The sequence below is a fragment of the Vanellus vanellus genome (assembly GCF_965231255.1).
Source record: "Vanellus vanellus genome assembly, chromosome: 9".
Taxonomy (NCBI): Eukaryota; Metazoa; Chordata; class Aves; order Charadriiformes; family Charadriidae; genus Vanellus; species Vanellus vanellus.
Window position 1 is genome coordinate 4,585,718 of NC_138914.1, and position 18,362 is coordinate 4,604,079.

Below are 18,362 nucleotides of genomic sequence, written 5' to 3' on the forward strand. Positions count from 1 at the left end.
ATCCAAGAATAGTTGGAAACTTTATATAAATTAAAGTAGTATTCCAACAGTATATAGCATCAAGTAAAATGTACCCTAGCTATATTGGTATCTTCTACCTCCACATTAGAAACAATGGCAAATATTATATTAAACTATTGTAATGCTCCAGCCATTTAACCTTTTTGTAGAGTATGCATTGAAAGCACCCTGTGTTCTGCAGCAAGGCAGCTGGTTTATGACAAACTGTTTTATAGCTTTTCTCTAAAAACCATTCATGATTTACAGTTTTTTTACAGAAACCATTGTATTTTTACTACTTCCAAATAGTTTATAAGGATTCAATAGCAGACAGAGAAAGGTAAGTGACATTCTACTAAAGGCGCCAGTAACTTTGTACTTTCATGTATACTTTCAAAGAAAAGACTTAAAAGGAGCTGGAAACCTCATACAGAATGTGATGTATTTTGGACAATTGTACTATTCTTATCCCAAGAGTTTGAGAGGGTTGAATTCGATTTGTTAGGAGGTGTTTGATAGTGATTCTTACTGTGATTCTTAGTAGTGGCGTTATGGTCTAGTGCTCTAGATCCCCAGGAGCTCGTCCTGCTTTGGCTCAGGCAACGGCACATAAAAAGTCCAAGCGCACATTTTCGACAGCTCCAGAAGAAAGAATGCTGTGATCTCTTTAACTGTGGAAGAAAATGGCAGACTTAAGTTCACAACTTTTCCAGAAATGGCGGATATACTATTTTTCATTATATTGTTGCTCAGAGGCTCAGGGAATTTAAAAGGAGGAAAAGACAGTTGCAAATATTACACTGAACTGGAGAGCAGTGATAAGAAACTGATGGAAGAATGTGCCTTCCAGCTGCAATTTGAGGTTGCCTGCAGAAATCCTTGTGAATTCCAATTCCTTTCCTTGAGCTAAAAGAAGTGCATGGATTAGGAAGCATAATTCCTGTAGGCAGAGGAAGAAAACCTTTGCCACCGCCACCTTGCTGCTGCCCGTGCTTATCTCTCTCTTTTATTATTCCTTCACAGTTTCCTTTTCTTCAGTGATTCATCACCTCTCCAGGTAATAAATCACAGAATCTTTGTGGATAATGTCTTCATTTTGCATGGCAAACACATGTCATAAATCTAGATGAAGCTTAATAACTGGTATATGGCATCCTTCTTCTTGTAAATGGCAGAGACAGAGGATCCCCTTTCCGCTCTGCTTTCCCACTGGATGAAAGACAAAACTTGTTCATCAACTATTTGGGTACTACAGTGATTGATATCAATACTCAAAGAAATGCTAGGGGAAAGAGGTACTAATACTTCAATTCCCCAAATCCTGCTGGAAAAGTCCACATCGATCAAGATTTCTAGAAGAGGGTGGCATTGGAAGCACATATACCTTGTCACTGCTTGTGCTCCAGCACTGATCCACGTGTTCTGCCTTCAGAACTGTCATTGTTATCTGGCACTATGTAGTTATGGGCACCTACTTGTCTTGCTTTACCTGGACCACTGCACAATGCCTTATAGACATTGTTTCTCCTGGGCAAACCAGCCTCTCCTCATTCTAACCATGCCTGTGTGTCATACCTAGCTTCCCTTCATGGAAGCCCTTCTAAAGAAATGCGAGGACTGTAATAGTTAAGAGCGGTCCAAAATGGACTGGGCTAATTCTAGAGCTGGTAGAAGCATTTTCCTGTAAGACATACACATCCATCTCCATGTCCCTTGTCTCACCCTGACTGCTTGCGATATTTTTGAGAGCCAGATACTCATTGTAGTATGCAGTCTGGGATCACAGAGCCACAAGCTCCCGAAGTGGAACTGACAGCTCTGAAACAAAGACAGTGGGAAGTGGTAGTATCAGGCCCATCATATGTAAGGCAATTACATTGTCAGCTAATGAAATCAGATGCCAGCTTTGCTGATATAACTAGTTTCACAACCTCTAGCCTTCCTAGCATAACACAGAATAATTCATAATGGGACTGCACAGAACTCTTTCAATTAGATTTCAGCAGTGGAGCGAGTTATTTGAGCTAGGCAGAAGCATGCAAAGCCTGTAGGCTCAAACACATGGTAATTGAATAAATAGACTCAGGCTTTTGCTATCACAAAAAGAAATTAAGAACTCATTGTAAAAGATGTGAGAGTCTACCTCTAAAAGACACCCATTCAGCTGAAATCGTCTAACTGCACTCCATTCAAAAATCACACTTGTGGATGAGGGGAGAGGTTGCCATTTCTCAGAAAAACTCTCAGTGGTGAAGATGCCTTCAAGTGAAGATTGTGAGTGCAGCTGTAACTTTCTGATGCTACAAATGTCAAAAATGCCTGCAACGCATTAAAAACCCCTGAACGCTAATCAGTAAGCAGGGATTCTGAAGACAAACCTGGATGCTACCTTTATTAAAGGTGATATTCCAGCATTTCAGGCAAGTATCGTTGCTAATCTTCATGAACACAATATAGCACAGGAACCTGTGTTTCTGCACGGGGTTTTTTTTGTATCTTCGCCCCTGGCAACAGTTTTGCAATGCTTACTGCAGCCTGCCTGCCAAAGGGTATTGAAAACAACACCTAAACATTGCAGCAGCTGAATGTTTCTGTGCCTGTGCATTCAGCACATGGAAGTTGCTTTATATCTTCAGGTGTTTTTTGCGTTTTTCTGATAGTGACTACTGCTAGAGAACAAGTTTTTGTTCACTTTATCTTTCCCATTATGATGGGAAATCTTTCCCAGGGAAGATGGCTTATTCCTCAGCCAAATCACTTCAGACAAGCATCTTTGATTCAGGGCTTTGATTCTGGGGATCAGATGCTTTCAAGTAGCAAATCGTAGATGAACATGCTGGCATGGCTGACTCTTCACTTGCTAATGGATTTGAGAAGAACAAGAAGAGAACAAATTCAGGACTCCGTGAAGGAAGGAGAAGAATGTCCATAAATGCCCTTTCCCAACTGTAATGGTATACTGGGGATGAAGCAGGAGTGGTTTTGTTTATAATGCTTTTATACTGTTTTTCAGAAATTGTTTATATATCATTCTCTCAAGTGGAGAACATTGCATCACGCTAGGAAAGAAGCATTCAAGAGTGTGGGCAGTTTGCAAAGAAGCTCATGGGACTTTTGATTTTGGCTACAAAAAGGGAGAAGAAATTATTTTTATCTTCTAGGTTTGAAACAGAATTGCTTATAGTGAAATAGATTTTACAGTCCATTAAGTTCAGTCAGTACAAAATGAATTTAACTGGCCAGATTGACACCTGGAGAATACACCTTGTGCTAGAGGGAATCTTCATCTGTGTAAAGTTGATGCAGCTAATTCTGTTATCTCTTGCTTTGGATCTGACATCTGTGAAGTTTCTGGATGTTTTGGAACAGGCTGAGACAACAGGGAAGGAAGGAAGAGTCAAAGGACAATCAATACAATTCTGCTATGCCCCATCCTCGATTAGCAAAATAAGCAGACAAGGGCACACTGGCTTACGTTTAGTATCCTACAGCTCCAGAACCATGTGGATCCTACTCACATTACTCCTCTGATGATCATACCTGAACCGTGAATGCCGTGATACATCTAGTCCATTTGATACTTTTCTTTTTCTTAATTATTGTAAAGAACAGGCACATTTTCATCAGTGCAATGAAGAGGTGATGTCCTTACCCTAGAGGAAATGGCATAGGGCAAACTGATGATGTAAACTACCAAATGCTGTTTGAGATCCAGGCGCTGAGAAGGGGATGAGGAGGTAGATTTCTTCTGTAGAAAAGAAAATGCTAACTCTGCTCTGCTTGTAAAATAAAAAAAATTAAGAAGTCCTGTCTGAGATCCAGAATATATTCTTCACAGGAATGAAGAATTATGAAGTTCAGCTAAAGTGTTGACAGAATAGTTTATCACAAGCTAAGACACTTTCTTTAGATAACCCTTGCTTTATAAATTCCTGTGCATGCAATTATTTTCCTTTGAGGAGGTTTAAAAATAAAACATCAAACAAGATATTTCCAAAATTACAAAATCCTGAACCAAAAGGACAAGATCCTGAACCTGAAATTGTGCAAAATAATATTTAGCTCATAGATTGAATAAAATGTATCATTCTCAGCTCTTGAATTAAGTGGTAGAGTATGAAACTGGCTATCTACATGGAACAATGTCAAGACCCCCAAGAGCAATTCTATGGCAATCTAAGCAGTCATGGTGTCCCAGGAAATTTGTTACCATTGAATGTTTCAAGCATCAGTCACAGTGTTTGATACCACCCCATAGAGAAATTCCATTTTATTTTCTTTGCTGCGGTATGGGATTGTCTTTGTAATAATAGTTGTGGCTATGTATAAATCATACTATAAAAATAAAGGGAATGTAAGTGGACAAGCATGAAGTTTGGCAGCACACCTTCTCTCATCACTCGTGATTCAACATTCATTACTCTGAGTCCTGTAGTTAGCTGAGTGGGTCTGTTGCTATTTGGTCATTGAAAATTGTAGTGCAACATCATCATACCAAATTACCAACAGTTGGCTGTTTTTTTCCAACAACAGGGAACTGTGAAAGCTGTTTGTGTTTTCTGTATGTTGTATGACACTGGTTTATATAGTTTCTTAAATCACAGAGAGAAGTCCTAGAATTTGTAGTGTTTTGATTATGAACTTAGGTAAGAATTTTGCATTTACTTAATGAGAAATCATCAGAGGTGCTTTAAGCAGCCACTGCGTACCAATTTTCAAACCCAGAGGAAAGTTGTGTAGTTCACTGTGCTAAAAGCAGAAGACACAGATTGGCTAACTGGTCAGACTGAATCGCACACGTGGGTAGCAAAGATGTGTCACTTCTGAGTGCTTCGTTTGGGAGAGAACTATCACCTTTGCACAAGTGCGAAAGCAGAGCTCCCAGTTAGTTTATTTCCCAGAAATGGGAGTGAACTATGGGATTATTTCCATTGACTGTAACTCAGATATTTACTTTTTTTTATTGCCTTCTCTTTTAAAGAATTGATTTCAATAAGGGAAGCAGTACCAAGAGAAGATTGGCTGTATTGAATTCACATTGAACTGATTAAAAAACATGGAGGTTATTAGAAAAATAAACATATCTCCTTTTCTATTATGCAATATTTTTTCAACAAATTTATTAGTTTAATATACGGTCTAAGTAAAAATGACAAGGAATATTATTTAGCATCATTGGAGAATAATTTTGGCAGCTGGAGAGCATACGTTTATATATGCAATACAGTTTACAATTCAGTATGTTTTTTATGAGAGATCAAGAGATCATATAGTTTATCACCTTATGTAGCAAAAAATGAATAGCGTAAGGATAGTCTAAATCTTCATAAAGAAGCCTAATTTTGTTTACATTTTTTCTGGATTATTGTAAAATCTTAGCTACTGAAGTAAATCTATGTAAGGCTTATTTGGACAGTAATCAAGCAAAAGTCTGAACAGGCAGCTACTAATCACCATTTCCATTGTGCAAAGCTAGTGTTCTTGCACTGAAAACGGGTGCTGTAGCTGAGATGAAAGTCTGTTTTGCAACTTACAGGAAAAGAAAACTGAAAAAAATAATCAGGTGCAGTATACACACTTCCAAGTAAATGCATAATTGATTTTAGAATCAGCAGTTCCTGTCTATGATCTGGTGCAGAAGCTGTGCCTCCGTAGTGCAGTCAGCATTGGCTTCTGGAGGAGCTGATGGGAGATAAAGTAGAGGCCCTAAGTACCTATGAAAAGTAGAGGTTTGGGGGCTGTTTTTGTAAGAATAAAAGATGAGTCCGAATTAAATTCCCTTCAATATTTTGTTGGGCATATTAATTCTTTCCCTTCTCTTCCCTTCACAGACGTATACTGTTGCAGTCTACTGTTAAACAGCTGCAGTGGCTCCTGCTCTAGGACAGGTAAAGTAGTCCCAGGTCTTTTACCTCCCTCTTCCAGGTGTTATGAGGTTTAATTAATTTGTGCTTCTATAGCACATTGAGGTGCTTGAAGAAAAGACAGTATAGGGTTCTATTCCCTGCTTCATTCCAGTACTGGCCAAACAGATTGCTTGGAAATGCAATTTGGTATGCACAGGTGGCACTGCTTTCTGCAAGCGCCTTCGTCTGTGTGGTTTCTACAGGGTTGATCTTTTTTCTTTCTCCTTTAAAATTTCTTAGTAAGGGGAGAAAAAGAGAAGGCAGGTCACAGAGATGCTTAATGAAAGAGATCTTCAATATATGAAACAGTTCCAAGGAGGTTCCACTGTACTGTCCATTGTGCTCATCAGTTATGGTATTTATTTTTTTTCTCATGGGCACTACTCCAGGACTAGATGATGGGTTTGAACAAATAAAAGTGCCGGCAAAATTTGGTATGGAAAATAGATGTGCAGAGACTCCTGCTGTGCTGTGTGGCTTTGCTGTTCATTTTTATAATATCCCAGCAAACCCATTTGATCTAATTCTCAAGGACACCATAATCCATTTATGTTGAAGTAAGTTCAAAATTTTCTGTCAAAACCTGTATTTCCAATGGTTCACTGTTATTTATTTATTTAATGAAAATTGCTATTTCTATGGGAAGTATTATTTTCATGTAAACCCAAAAATGCACATCCAAATGTCAATTCAGTTGAGCTGTGACCATTTGAACCAAAGAGATTTTCACTCTTTGTTTGATTTTGGTTTTATCACCGTAAAACTTTGGGTCACACTGATGTAATTTTTAGGCAAGGTCACTATGAAGAATGAACATTGTGGCTTCCTTATTTTCCTTTAGATTACAAATTAAAAGACCCTTCTTGTCCCACTCCTTCAACTTGGGGTTGGATCAGGAATGTGAACTTCTGTTTCATCATTTTTTTCCCTTCACTTTCATTAGATTTTTCATTGTTGAGACTGTTATTGGTTATTAGCTGACACTATTAGAGTGGGGAGATGAGACCTTGCTGCTGAAAAAAGCGTAAAGAATTGAAATGACAGGGGTTGTGCCGGTACTGTGGTGGCTGTGCTAACTCCAGCTCAGTTGTAGGTTGTGTAATATTGCAGATGCCTTGTGATGCAGTGAAATTAGATCAGTGCCCATGGGCCCCACTGCAGAACTGTGAAATGACACAAAGTTTTCTACGTCTCTGTACCAACGATATACAGTAACTCTGTAGAATGACCGAACTGTTAAAAGTGTTACACGAGAGGTAAAAATCATATCTGCAAATTGCATTGACAAAAATTCAGGCAATATTTTACAACCAGTGCTGTGTTATTACTGCTTTTAATAGTCCAATTTTGGGGTCTGGTCTAATAAGGGTCTAGTACAGTATTTGGAAGCCATTGGCTCAGAAACAAACTGTGCTTCAGTTATAATACTCAGCCAAGATCTGCACGTACCTGGGGGCAGAGTGGGTTCTAAACCTATATGAATAATAGCTGGAGGCATCATTCATTTACATTGATCTCAGTACAGCTTCCAGACTGTGTAGCTGAGCACAGTGTTGCGCTATTTGGGATGCTTCTCTTATGTTACTGTTACGTACTGCTGTCTGGGCATCTCACTTCTAAGCATTGCCTGGGTTTAATAGCTGGAACCTTCAGTTAAAATTACTTTCCAGGTACTTTCTCAGTTGTAGGAAAACTTGCCTTTGGCTACATTTTTCCGTGAGAAATTCCCAAGACAACATACTTTCTTGCTCTTCAGACTGTAGGACAAGATACTTAGCTGACATAAGCCTCACCATTGTCCCTGATGTAGAAGGACCTTTCAGTGATTTCGCCCAGCTGAACAAATGACCTATAAGACCGGTACATGTTTTATATGTCTGTACACATGAGCAATTCATATCCAAATACTTGTTCATCTAAGTGTTTGAAATCAGTCTCACGTCTATTTCATGAGTATGTTCTCCCTGCTTTTGCTCTTGACTAGTGGTACATGGTGCCTGCATGTGATCCTCCCAATGTAAATATTCATATATTCAGTTATTTGGAATATTCATTATCATTAGAAGATAAATAAGGCCTATAAAAGTGGCTTTTCTTACATAGTATAAATATTTTTTCCATATATGGGTGCTGAAGTTTGCTTGTTCAGAGCAATAACGAAGATTCTGCATATCAGAGGTGCTGAGGGACAAAAATGACTGTTCTGCAGTAATGTGGAAAACGGGAAAACTGCCTGAGGAAAATCAGGCTAAGTTAACTTCTTTCCTAATTTGTTCTAAAACCAAGGAGTTAATTACTGGAGGTAAGTTTCTGGTTGGTGAGAAGAACACTTATTCTGCATAGACAAATGACAGCATACACCACAGATTTAATTAAGGAGAACAGAGATAAGTACTGCATTGTATGCTAAAGTAATGTTTACTATAGCAATTGATTACTCTGCAGACAGCTTGTTATTTTCTTTTCTAATTTAAAGTGAAGATAAGAAATATAGAAGGATGATAAATATTCGATCTAAATGGTACCTTTTAGGGAGGTGACTAAAAGATATTGAGAACACTTATATAAGAAATAGAGCTGCAAAATCTACAGACGATGTAAATTGGCATGTTTCCTTTTGACGTTACTGAGCGTTGTTTTACACCAGCTGAGAATCTAACTCCCAAGAGCACTCATAAAAAACTTTGGTATCTTCAAACTGCTGTGTGAAGAGCAGGACTTTTTATATCAGTGTGCAATGGCCTGACAAATCATCATCCATTTCTTCTGAGAAAGCGAGGAAGAAATTATTTGAAACAGCACTGTTGTTCTCTGGAAGAAAGCTGTAGGGCATAATGAAGAGACGGTATCCTAATAGTGGTCAGCCCTCGCCTTTTCAGAGCCTACACCTTCGTCACTTCTGCATTTGTTGTACGATGTTCCCTCCTCCATTTCAGTGTGGTGGTTGCATGTAGTGCAAGAGAGTGGGCTTTCCACTGAGGTGGTAGATTGGGAAACGGTGTTGTCCCAGATCCATTACATGACTGGCAAACTACAGTGCTATTGTGTGCCTCAGTTTCTTCATCAACATGCTCCTTCTACGCTACCCTTTCTTTCCACTATCCTTTTCTTTCTGAAAGGCAGGATTGATGTAGGTGAGAAGTGTCTGGTGTTTCAATTCAAATCACGGAATCACGGAATTTTCAGAGTTGGAAGGGACCTCTAGAGATCATCCAGCCCCACTCCCCTGCCAAAGCAGGATTGCCCGGAGCACATCCCTCAGGACTGCATCCAGGCGGGTCTTGAAAACCTCCAGCGAAGGGGACTCCCCCCCTCCCTGGGCAGCCTGTGCCATCCAAAATGATTTGCACTAGAGCATTGCCCCTGCCATAGGCTGCTCGTGTTTCGCTCAATGACTGGATTATTCTGTCCATGTTAGAGCAGACTAAATGTAAAACAGGAACAACTAACATTACCAAATCAGCTGGGAATGGGCGGGGCCACAGCTTCGCAGGTCCGGAAGATGATGGTGTGTATGGGGAAACAACCTGTGTCTTAAAGCTGGAAGTGGGAAATTCACCCCCTAATCCTGGTGCAATGTGCATGTCAGGATCATGCAGAAAACACGAGGTTCAAGTACTGCGAGAGGCACAGAGTTGAGAGCACTGCCGGCTCTGTGCACAGCTCTCGGAGCCCTGCACCAAGCACCCGCTGGAATCTGGAGTGCTTAAAGCATTCAGCTCACGTTTCCAATGTAGCAGAGCAAAGCCAGGCTTGTGTCAAATTTATACAAAAAGAAAACTGGATTATGTGAGCTTCATTATTCTTTTATTATTATTATTAACGTGTATGTGTTGCATGTAATTGTGGCATGAGCTGATGTTAATTAATTCCAAATAGCCTTTTTAACTCAGAAGTTTATGTTATATTTCATTACTGCAATAGGCTCTGGCTTTCCAAGTTTCCTGAAAATGAAACAATTTTCTTTTCAAGTGTACATCACCGAAGTCAAAGAGACATAATATTCCCAACTGTATAAAACAGCCTGTGGCAACGAGGTTAGAGCTGTCAGTTTTACACATGGGGTGCCTGGCAAACATATTATACATACAATTCAAAGCTGACCTTATACTTCACCTGAATTTAAATCTGTGTACTGCACGATGCTTTATATCCTAAATAGGCTGTTAACACCCTCTTGCAGCCCTTCCCTTTTATAATGGGCTGTAACTGCAAACTCTAAATTGTCATGAGCAGCAGCCAGAAGGTAACACCATAAAATTAGTTAATATTAACATCAAGATGCCAAATCACTTCTACACGCATGTGAAAAATATATTTCTTTTAAGTGGCTGAGTGCTTGCAAATAAGAAGAATGTTCCATAAAAATTCACTGTGTTGCCCAGTGGTTTAAAATGCCTGGTGTCTCCAAAACACATGGGATAAGAAAATGGTCAGCTTACAGGGCTGGGGACCCTTAAGACAGGAATTCAACTTTAAAAGAAGCTCAGAGAGTAAAAAAATTCTTTCACAGAATTTTTCTCCAAGAGATGGACAACTTTATACAATGGGAAAATAATATCAATTTCTGTAGATGGAGATGTTAAGACGCACCTTCTCTCGGGGCTACCGCGCGCGTCGCGGGGCTGTGCAGTCTGCAGGGCGGCGGAGAGCCCTTTGCAGAGAGAGGCTGGTGCAGGGATGTGCCGCCTTTCCTGGGACGTGTGCCCAAAATCAGCGTGCAACTGGGCAGGCGTGCGCGGGAACAGGGGACGTGCCAGACACAGCAGCGGACTCCCTGCTGGTGCAGAGGTGGGAGCGTTTTGCCTCTGAGCTTTTGCGACTCTTGTGAAGGCACTCTGTGGGCGATGGGCTACAGGTGGTCACCGTATATGTGGAGGGGGGTTCTTGTTCCTGTAATGTGGAGCATACTTTGCTAAGCTATACTAGCTGAAGTAACTGGGGTGGGGTGGTGGGGGGTTACTAAAACCTCTTAATCCATCTGTTAGATAATCTCCTCCAAACTGGAAATTCCTGGTTCTACTAGTTTGGGGGTGCTGAGGTATTAGCCAGTGCTTTCAAAGGGTGTAACACAGTCATTTGCAGAGGATGAAATCCAGTGCCAAACTCCTGATGACTTCAGCAGGGTGAAATTTCTACTGTAACTTTAATGAGAGCCCAGATCTGCACCGCCCACAGAGCGAGCCAGCGTGCTTCCTCTGCTCCTGTGCTGGGGAAGTAGTAATTTGCTTCCTCTCTTATTATGACTGGAAGATTTTCAAAGTCTTCGCAAGGGATCGCAGCCGGTAGGGGGGGAGGTGGGAAGGAGGAGGATCTGAGCAATTTACTGCAACTCAGTGTAAATTTCTGTAGGGTATACAAAAGGCTAAAAAGGGGGGACAGATGTTGAGGCCAATGCTTTGCCAATGCTCTACATGTAGGCAATCAGGCATCTCTTTTGAGTCTCTCCCTCTCCCCCCCCCCTTATGTCTCAGCCCCAGGCAGCAGGTTTTCAAAGTTCAAGTGTTTGCGGATTCAACATGTCTCTGAACTGGATTCTGCCCACCTATGGTCACAGAGGGAAAATGCTTTTCTAGAATAGGTTTAGGGGGTTTGTGACACAGAATTTTAACAGTGCCTGTCCTGAATGCACAGCCACACTTGCATTTCGTTCTCTCACTTAGGGACAACTGAGGTAGGTCTAGAAAGTGCTTCAGGCTCTAAGTATTGCTATGGCAGGTTAACACTGCTGTAGCATCAGCACGTCAGTCCCACAGCCTAGTAAATAGGAATGCGGAAGGAATCATGGAACCAAAGGGGATCCATCTGCCCACTCAGTCCCTACGGTTTCTCCCATCTCTGTAGCCCCTTCCCAGCAGATCTGGTCCATTAGCTCCGTGCTGTAACTGCACACTCAGTAGCTATGCCCTTGCTCAAAACGCAAACCAATTCTGGTGCTTACTTTACAGCAGTAGGACTCTTATCTTTCATGTGCTTGCTGCTGCAGAGCTGTGCTGTTTGCATGTCAAATCACCCCCTCATTTCTCCTCAGAAGAACAAAAAAAAAAAAAAAATTCCATTCAGTCAAGACAAGCTCAGGAGAGGTCCAGAGCAAGGAGTCTGATTTCAGCCTGACCCAGGCAGTGGGAAGGTTCAGATCAAGATCTCAGCCTGAGCTCTCTGAATCAGGCATGGCTTTTTAGTTTGTTTCCAATGCACACAGGAGCTGGTTGAGTCTGGCTCCGTGCCCTCTCTCTGTGCGCTTGTACCATGCCTGGCATCTTGAGCAACAATGGAAAAAAGATTGCTTTTCTTGGTGTAAACAAATCCTTTTGGAAATGTTTTCAGGCATTGCGAAGAACTGTCTGGAAGTATCCCATTTCAATCTGGAGATTCTCTTTGTTATTCGTGTACATGCTCCTGTCAAGCACTACAACTAATAGGTACTATTTCCTTTTAAATTCCTTTGGAAGTAAAATCCTTAGGATTAGTGGTTTTGTTTCCTCTGATTTGGGTGCTTGCCACTCATTGACTCATGTCAGACTTTAAAAAACTGTCTGCTATACTTGCTGGAGCAAATGAAGACTAGGGCGTGGTGTAGCATGTATATTGTTACACTTAATGAAATTATTTCACACCGGTGGTGCTTCACTAACAAACACTAATAATTCATTGAGTGGATTAGTTTCTGTAATTGATTGCCAACTTTCTTAACAAGCTTGTGCTCAGAAACTTTTAAACACAAGATTCCTCTCCCTCCTCTGGAGACATCTATCTTGTATGCATTATGAAATGGGCACAGCCTATTAAGGTATTCTCTCCTGCTTGGATATGACAGATACTCTCAAAGGAACTAAACTCATTTCTGCACAATATGCTAGAGACCTGAAGAAGTAAACTGTAATTTGTCTTCCCTGAATAGCACTTCTGAGATCAGCGCCTAGGCTGGATCACCTTCCCATGAACTTCATCTGCTGACCCAAAGCCATATGGATTTATTTTCATAATAAACAAATAATTTTGCAGATAATGTTGAAAACAAACATTTTATTACTGATTTCCTATAAATTAGACATTGTCATTGGCAAAAAATTGACTAGTTACACAGATTCTATTACGTTATTGCATATTGACTTTTAATTGTGCACTGCTTAATAAAACAAATAACAATGTCTTTGTCATCAAATGATAAAATATGCAGTGTCTATCATGACTTATTTTCTTAATAATAAGTCTTCTTTTCTTTGTGAGTTGCATGAAAATGCAAAAGTTCAAATTTGTTTTGAAAAGAAAAAAGAACCAAGGGAAGTTTCTAATATTCTGTAATGTTCTTACTTGGAAGAATGCTTTGTAGAAGATGGGTTAGATGTTTGGTTGGCACTGATTTAACTGGCACAAGCAATTGGACTGTTTAAACTTGGTCTGTTTATCTCAAAGAAATATTTTCTCAAGCTGCCATTATGCTTCGTATCCTTCTTTGGCAATCTACTTTTCTAGGCTGAGGTTTTGGTTTTGGATAGGAAGTTTTTATCTGTCTTCTATTATTGAAGAGATAAAAATCACTGGGCATTAAACATCAGTTCTCCTGGTAGGTTTAGCGTGCTGTGCTGATAGAAATATACTAACCCTCAATGCTAGTAAGTAAAAGAGCAAGAAAATCTAAACAATTCCTTTTGGGCTTCTTCAGTAGCACAATAGTTGTTCAGTTTTTCTTGTGGTTCAGGTGATCACTTCAGCAAAGTTGTACTGCCGCTCAGGGAAGAGCCTTTGTCTCGAGAGATGAGCAGATACTGAAAACAAGACCTGTTGATTGTCCCAACTGTCACCTTCGCAAGTGTGAATGGGCTGGTGTCTGCTGAATACCAACTTCAGCATCCTTCTGAATAACCTAAACTTTCTGCTCTGAAGCTCAAATCCATGAGATGATCCTGCAGGTCAGTGCTTCTCTGCATGTTCCTCACCTAATCCTGACTTCAGCTGCTTCCCTTGTGCTACACAGAGATATTCCCCCTTTGCAAAACAGGAGGTAGAAGTCACAAATACAGAGAAGTTAGTTGAGGAAGATATGTTAGAAAACGAATAACTTCTGGTAGACTCTCTCTATGTGGTAAAAGTCACATGCACATTGCCCTTCAAAATAGCCAATATTCTGTTTTTGTGGTTTCTAGCCTGCTTTTGCTTATCCCAAGATTCTTCTTGAGCCCACTGTTTCCCTGTGGCAACACTTGTAATTCCTCAAACCATTCCTCAAATATAGTATGAAAGTACAAATAAAATTAAACTATTATGAGAATGTCATTCATGTATGGAACCATGGACTGAACTACTTTCCATGTGTTTTATTTGCTAATTAATCTGGAAGCTTCCCAGAGTTTATTTTAAAGAGTCCGGTTTATAGACACGTGCACCCAGTGGAGTAGTCTGTGTGCTAAGGCATGTGCTTAGAATACATGCGTGGAATTGCCTTATGTCCATATAAAGTGTAAATGTTGTTTTCTCCAGGTTGTAGTATCATGCTTCTAAAAATCAAAGACAAAGGGTGTTGTATGAAAATCCCGCCAACAGAATGAGCAATAGTTATTAGTACTTAAACTTTTTTTATTACAGCGTAAAAAATACTTCTTTAGTCTCTGCTCACCTCTGCATAACATCAGAGGAGGAGGAGTCCTAAAACATTTCCATTTGCTATTACATGAAACACACCGACTATTTTCCATTGCTCTCACTGCCAAGCAAGCCGATGGCAATTAATTCTTTGAAAAACAACCATTTTTTCAAGTGGCAGAGCTGTTCCTTTAACAACTACTTCTGTTAGAAAGTTACTGGCACTTAGAACCGCAATGGAGAGATTTTCCAAACCTCCCTTTGTAAGAGAAATTTGGCATGTTGACATAGTGGGTGAGTACTCATACCCTCTAATTTTAAGTGGCGTTTAACTTGTTGCTTTCTTTAGGTTCTTTCTGTAGATGATGAAGAGATGCTAACTTCTTCAGATGTGATTCAGATCAGGAATAGACTAAGGAACCATCTGGAGATACAGACATTTTTCCTAGGTACTGTAGAAGGTACCTAGGATTACTGTGCTTATACCACAGGCATCATAGGTAGATGGTTATGCTGAGCTGAGCAGGGACGAAAGCAGGCTCCGTTCGGTGTCTGGGGAAAACAACAGACTAAATTTATCCCATTCTTTGATTGCGTTGGAACTACTCTAAGCAAGGAATAGGAACTGCCTTCTTGTTTCGGTGATTACCAAGGAAAATACAACTTTAAACCCATTTGTAGATAGATGCGCTGTTTCCAGTGTATTAGAGTCAGGTAACCTCATCTATAAGTCCTGACATCAGGAAAGTACCTGTGTGAGGTGTGCACATACATTAAAAGATGAAGTTGGAACAGTAGAGGTTCCATTGAAATCAAGTCCTGACCTTCCAGAGTTGCAGTTTTCTCAGCGGTAACAGGGATATGCCGAGAGTTTGTTAAGATGATTAGTTAGTTGTGGCCAATTGCATGCTAATTTACTATTAATAATTATGACTCAATAACTCCAGGACAAATGCAAGAGGAAATGGTGCTTTAGATGCATAGGTGTAAATGGTTCAATATCATTCTTGGCTGGAATTAGCTCACTGTTGCAGTCTCTGGTACCAGAGGGAACATATATTCAGTGGTCAAATTCAGATGTGTGCATTTGGTGAGATGTGTTGCTGTATTCCTCCCAGAGATGCGTAAGCCACAGAGAGCTGAGGATTAGTCAGATATATAGCATCATATCTTTGCTCTAGCAGTACAACATATTCATTTGAGCTAGGAATCCCAAATTCAGCCCTTACAGCCAGCTACCCTAGCCAGGTGCAGAACATACATCAGCAAGAGCAGCTACCTTAGGGCTAATGAAGGAAGTCTCCAAGAACTGGGAATTCAATGCCTAATAGTTTCTTTGATGCTGTATAACTTGTACGACGCAGGTGCATTAAAGCATTTAGAAGCTGGATTCCTTATGTTTTTGGCTGTGCTTTTCTAAAAGTGGCAGCTTATCTGTGCTGCTACATACAACAGAAAACAATGGAAATATCTTAAGAAGTGGTCTCAAGAGGCTGAATCATAGCTCCAGCAGAGATATATACCACTTTTCCTTATTGACCTTTAATACAGCTTCCCTGGCACTCTGCAATCAATGTAATCTTTTCGCTATGATCATAATGGCCATTATCCTGAAGACAACAGATAGAAGTGGAAGCAGTATTAAATTAGAAAAATAGCAGAAGGATTTCTTTGTTTTCTTTATGGATTTCTTATAAGTTTTTTCTTTTTTTCTCTTTCTTTTTTTCCACGAAGTCAAAAATATTTTTACGCTGAAGTGAGTGGTTGGCCCCATTAATATTACACACTTTCCTCTGTTTCAGTACGTTGCCAACAGTAAGGTATTATTTAGGGGGAAATATAAATGCATAATAAACAGATCTATACAATCATTACTGAACTAAAATAGCAGTTAGGAAAGTATTTTTATTGTGAAAAATGGCCCTGTAAGACTTGCTGGCTATTTGTAATGTTGCAATGTAACTCAGATAAATTGGTGCCCAGGAGTGTGACATTTCAAAAGCTTGAAAATACACTACATTTTTCTGATACACCATTTTTGTAATTCTGCTAGCTATTTTGCAGTAGCAAAAAGCAATTCCTCTATGCCCAGGCAGTTCAATTAGAGTGTTGTAGATGTTGTCAGAAAGACTCGGACATAAGTGCCCCTGAGCAACGGTTGCAATTTCATAAAGTATCCTCTGCCCCTTCTCCCTAGTAGTTGACATTTCTGGTCAGGTGTGTGCAGTGCTATTAACTAACTTCTTGAATAATGACTCATTTGTCTTGTAAACTTTATATGATAAACCCTCCCATTTGAGGTTAGAGATGCATTTTTTAGTAAAAAGAGGTTAATAGATGAAGACTTCTGCAGGGACAAGAGGCTCTTTTTCCATTAAGTATTTCTACTGACATAAGCAAAAGTTCATCAGATTCTGGATATGGATGTAGGGCAGCCTGGTAATGTTATCTGCTGATCTGTCATTATTCATAGTACAGATCAAGAGTTCAGGAGATATCAGAAATCCTTAGTGAATTGAGACTGTGGAGTAAGAAGGGAAGAAGTACATAGGGCACTAACTTGGCTGACCTTTGGTTAAGTAGGAATCCCAGCTACCTAAAGGCTGGTCAAAACAGCACTGTGCTTTGAGGGGCAGAATTGGAAAGCATTTGGGAGTTTAGACGTGCGGACAAAAGCTTAATGAAGTGTACAAACACACCAGGATTCACAAGAGCGTGTCTTTCACGCTGCCCTGGTTTACGCATTTTTACAGACCACGTGCATGTCTATAGTCATGTCTACATTAGAGGGGGTATTTGGCACGATGGGAGCGGAGCAGTTGGTGCTGTGCCCCCTCCATCTGCACGCTGTGCGTCTGGGGCGTTACTTGGGACTAGATTCAGTTTGGTTCCCTGAACCTTCCCATCACTCATGTGGTTTGTTGCTTCAGACTCTTAAGTCCCAGCAGGTGCTGGAGCACATATGACATCTGTGCTTCTGTGTGAACCAGGCCATGATACAGTAACCATGGACGAGTCAGGGATTCGCTGCTGTTCTGGATCGGAGACAGCCCATTGCACCTTTAAGCACCGAAATGCCTGTATGGATTCTCTGTATAGGAGAAATGACAGCCATGGAGGTTTAACAGTTCAGTTCACTGGCGGCACAGAAGTGCTGACCACATCGTATTTCAGACTGTAAGCAACAGGCTTCAGCTCTGATCCAAGGAACCATCCGTGGGGTTTAGGGGATGCCCATGGATTAGCCAGCCTTTGCCTTGAGTGCTAAGATTACTTGCAGGGCCATCCGCTCATTATCCTCCGTGCTACCCTAGTTGTCTAAATAATTGCAGTCTTCACAGCTTTTCCCTGTCTTTCCTTCACTGATTTCATGCAAAAGAAAGATCATTTGTGGACATTTAGGAGACACGGATTTACTTCTTGCTTCTGCTGCAGTTTTCAGACAATGGCCTTGATTTCCTTGCTCTGAAATGGAACAATAAGATGTTTTCTGATCTATGTAGGTAACTTTGTAAGGACAAGAACATTTTCCTACTCTGTGTGCATCTAATGCTGAATGCAACAGGGTACTGATTTTGCAAAGCAAAGCAGAAACTCTCTTGTTAACCCCCAAAGCCTTCTGAAGCCCACAAAGGGGAAACACCTTTTATAGGTGAGTTATGACAAGCCTGTTCCTATTAGTTTTCTGATTTTCTGCTGGAAGTTTGCGCTGGCTGCTATGAGCAATGGTTACTGACCAGTTGTCTAAAGTCCTCTTGATAACAGGCAACAGTATTACTTTTGCAATATGGAAATTGATTCACTGCTATGACGATCAGCCTTCGTAGAGGTGGCGGTTAGAAATCGAGTCCCTAGTGGTGATAAATAGCAGTT

The 18,362-nt window shown here is 40.4% G+C and overlaps 1 long non-coding RNA gene across 1 annotated transcript in view; it reads left to right on the forward strand.

The window, feature by feature from the left end:
• The window catches only part of LOC309675425, a 56,908-nt gene that overhangs the window by 17,837 nt on the left and 20,709 nt on the right, over positions 1-18,362 (forward strand). The window contains exon 3 of the long non-coding RNA XR_014269497.1: positions 5,832-5,888. This is a non-coding gene — a long non-coding RNA (uncharacterized lncRNA). The remainder of the gene's footprint in view (positions 1-5,831; positions 5,889-18,362) is intronic.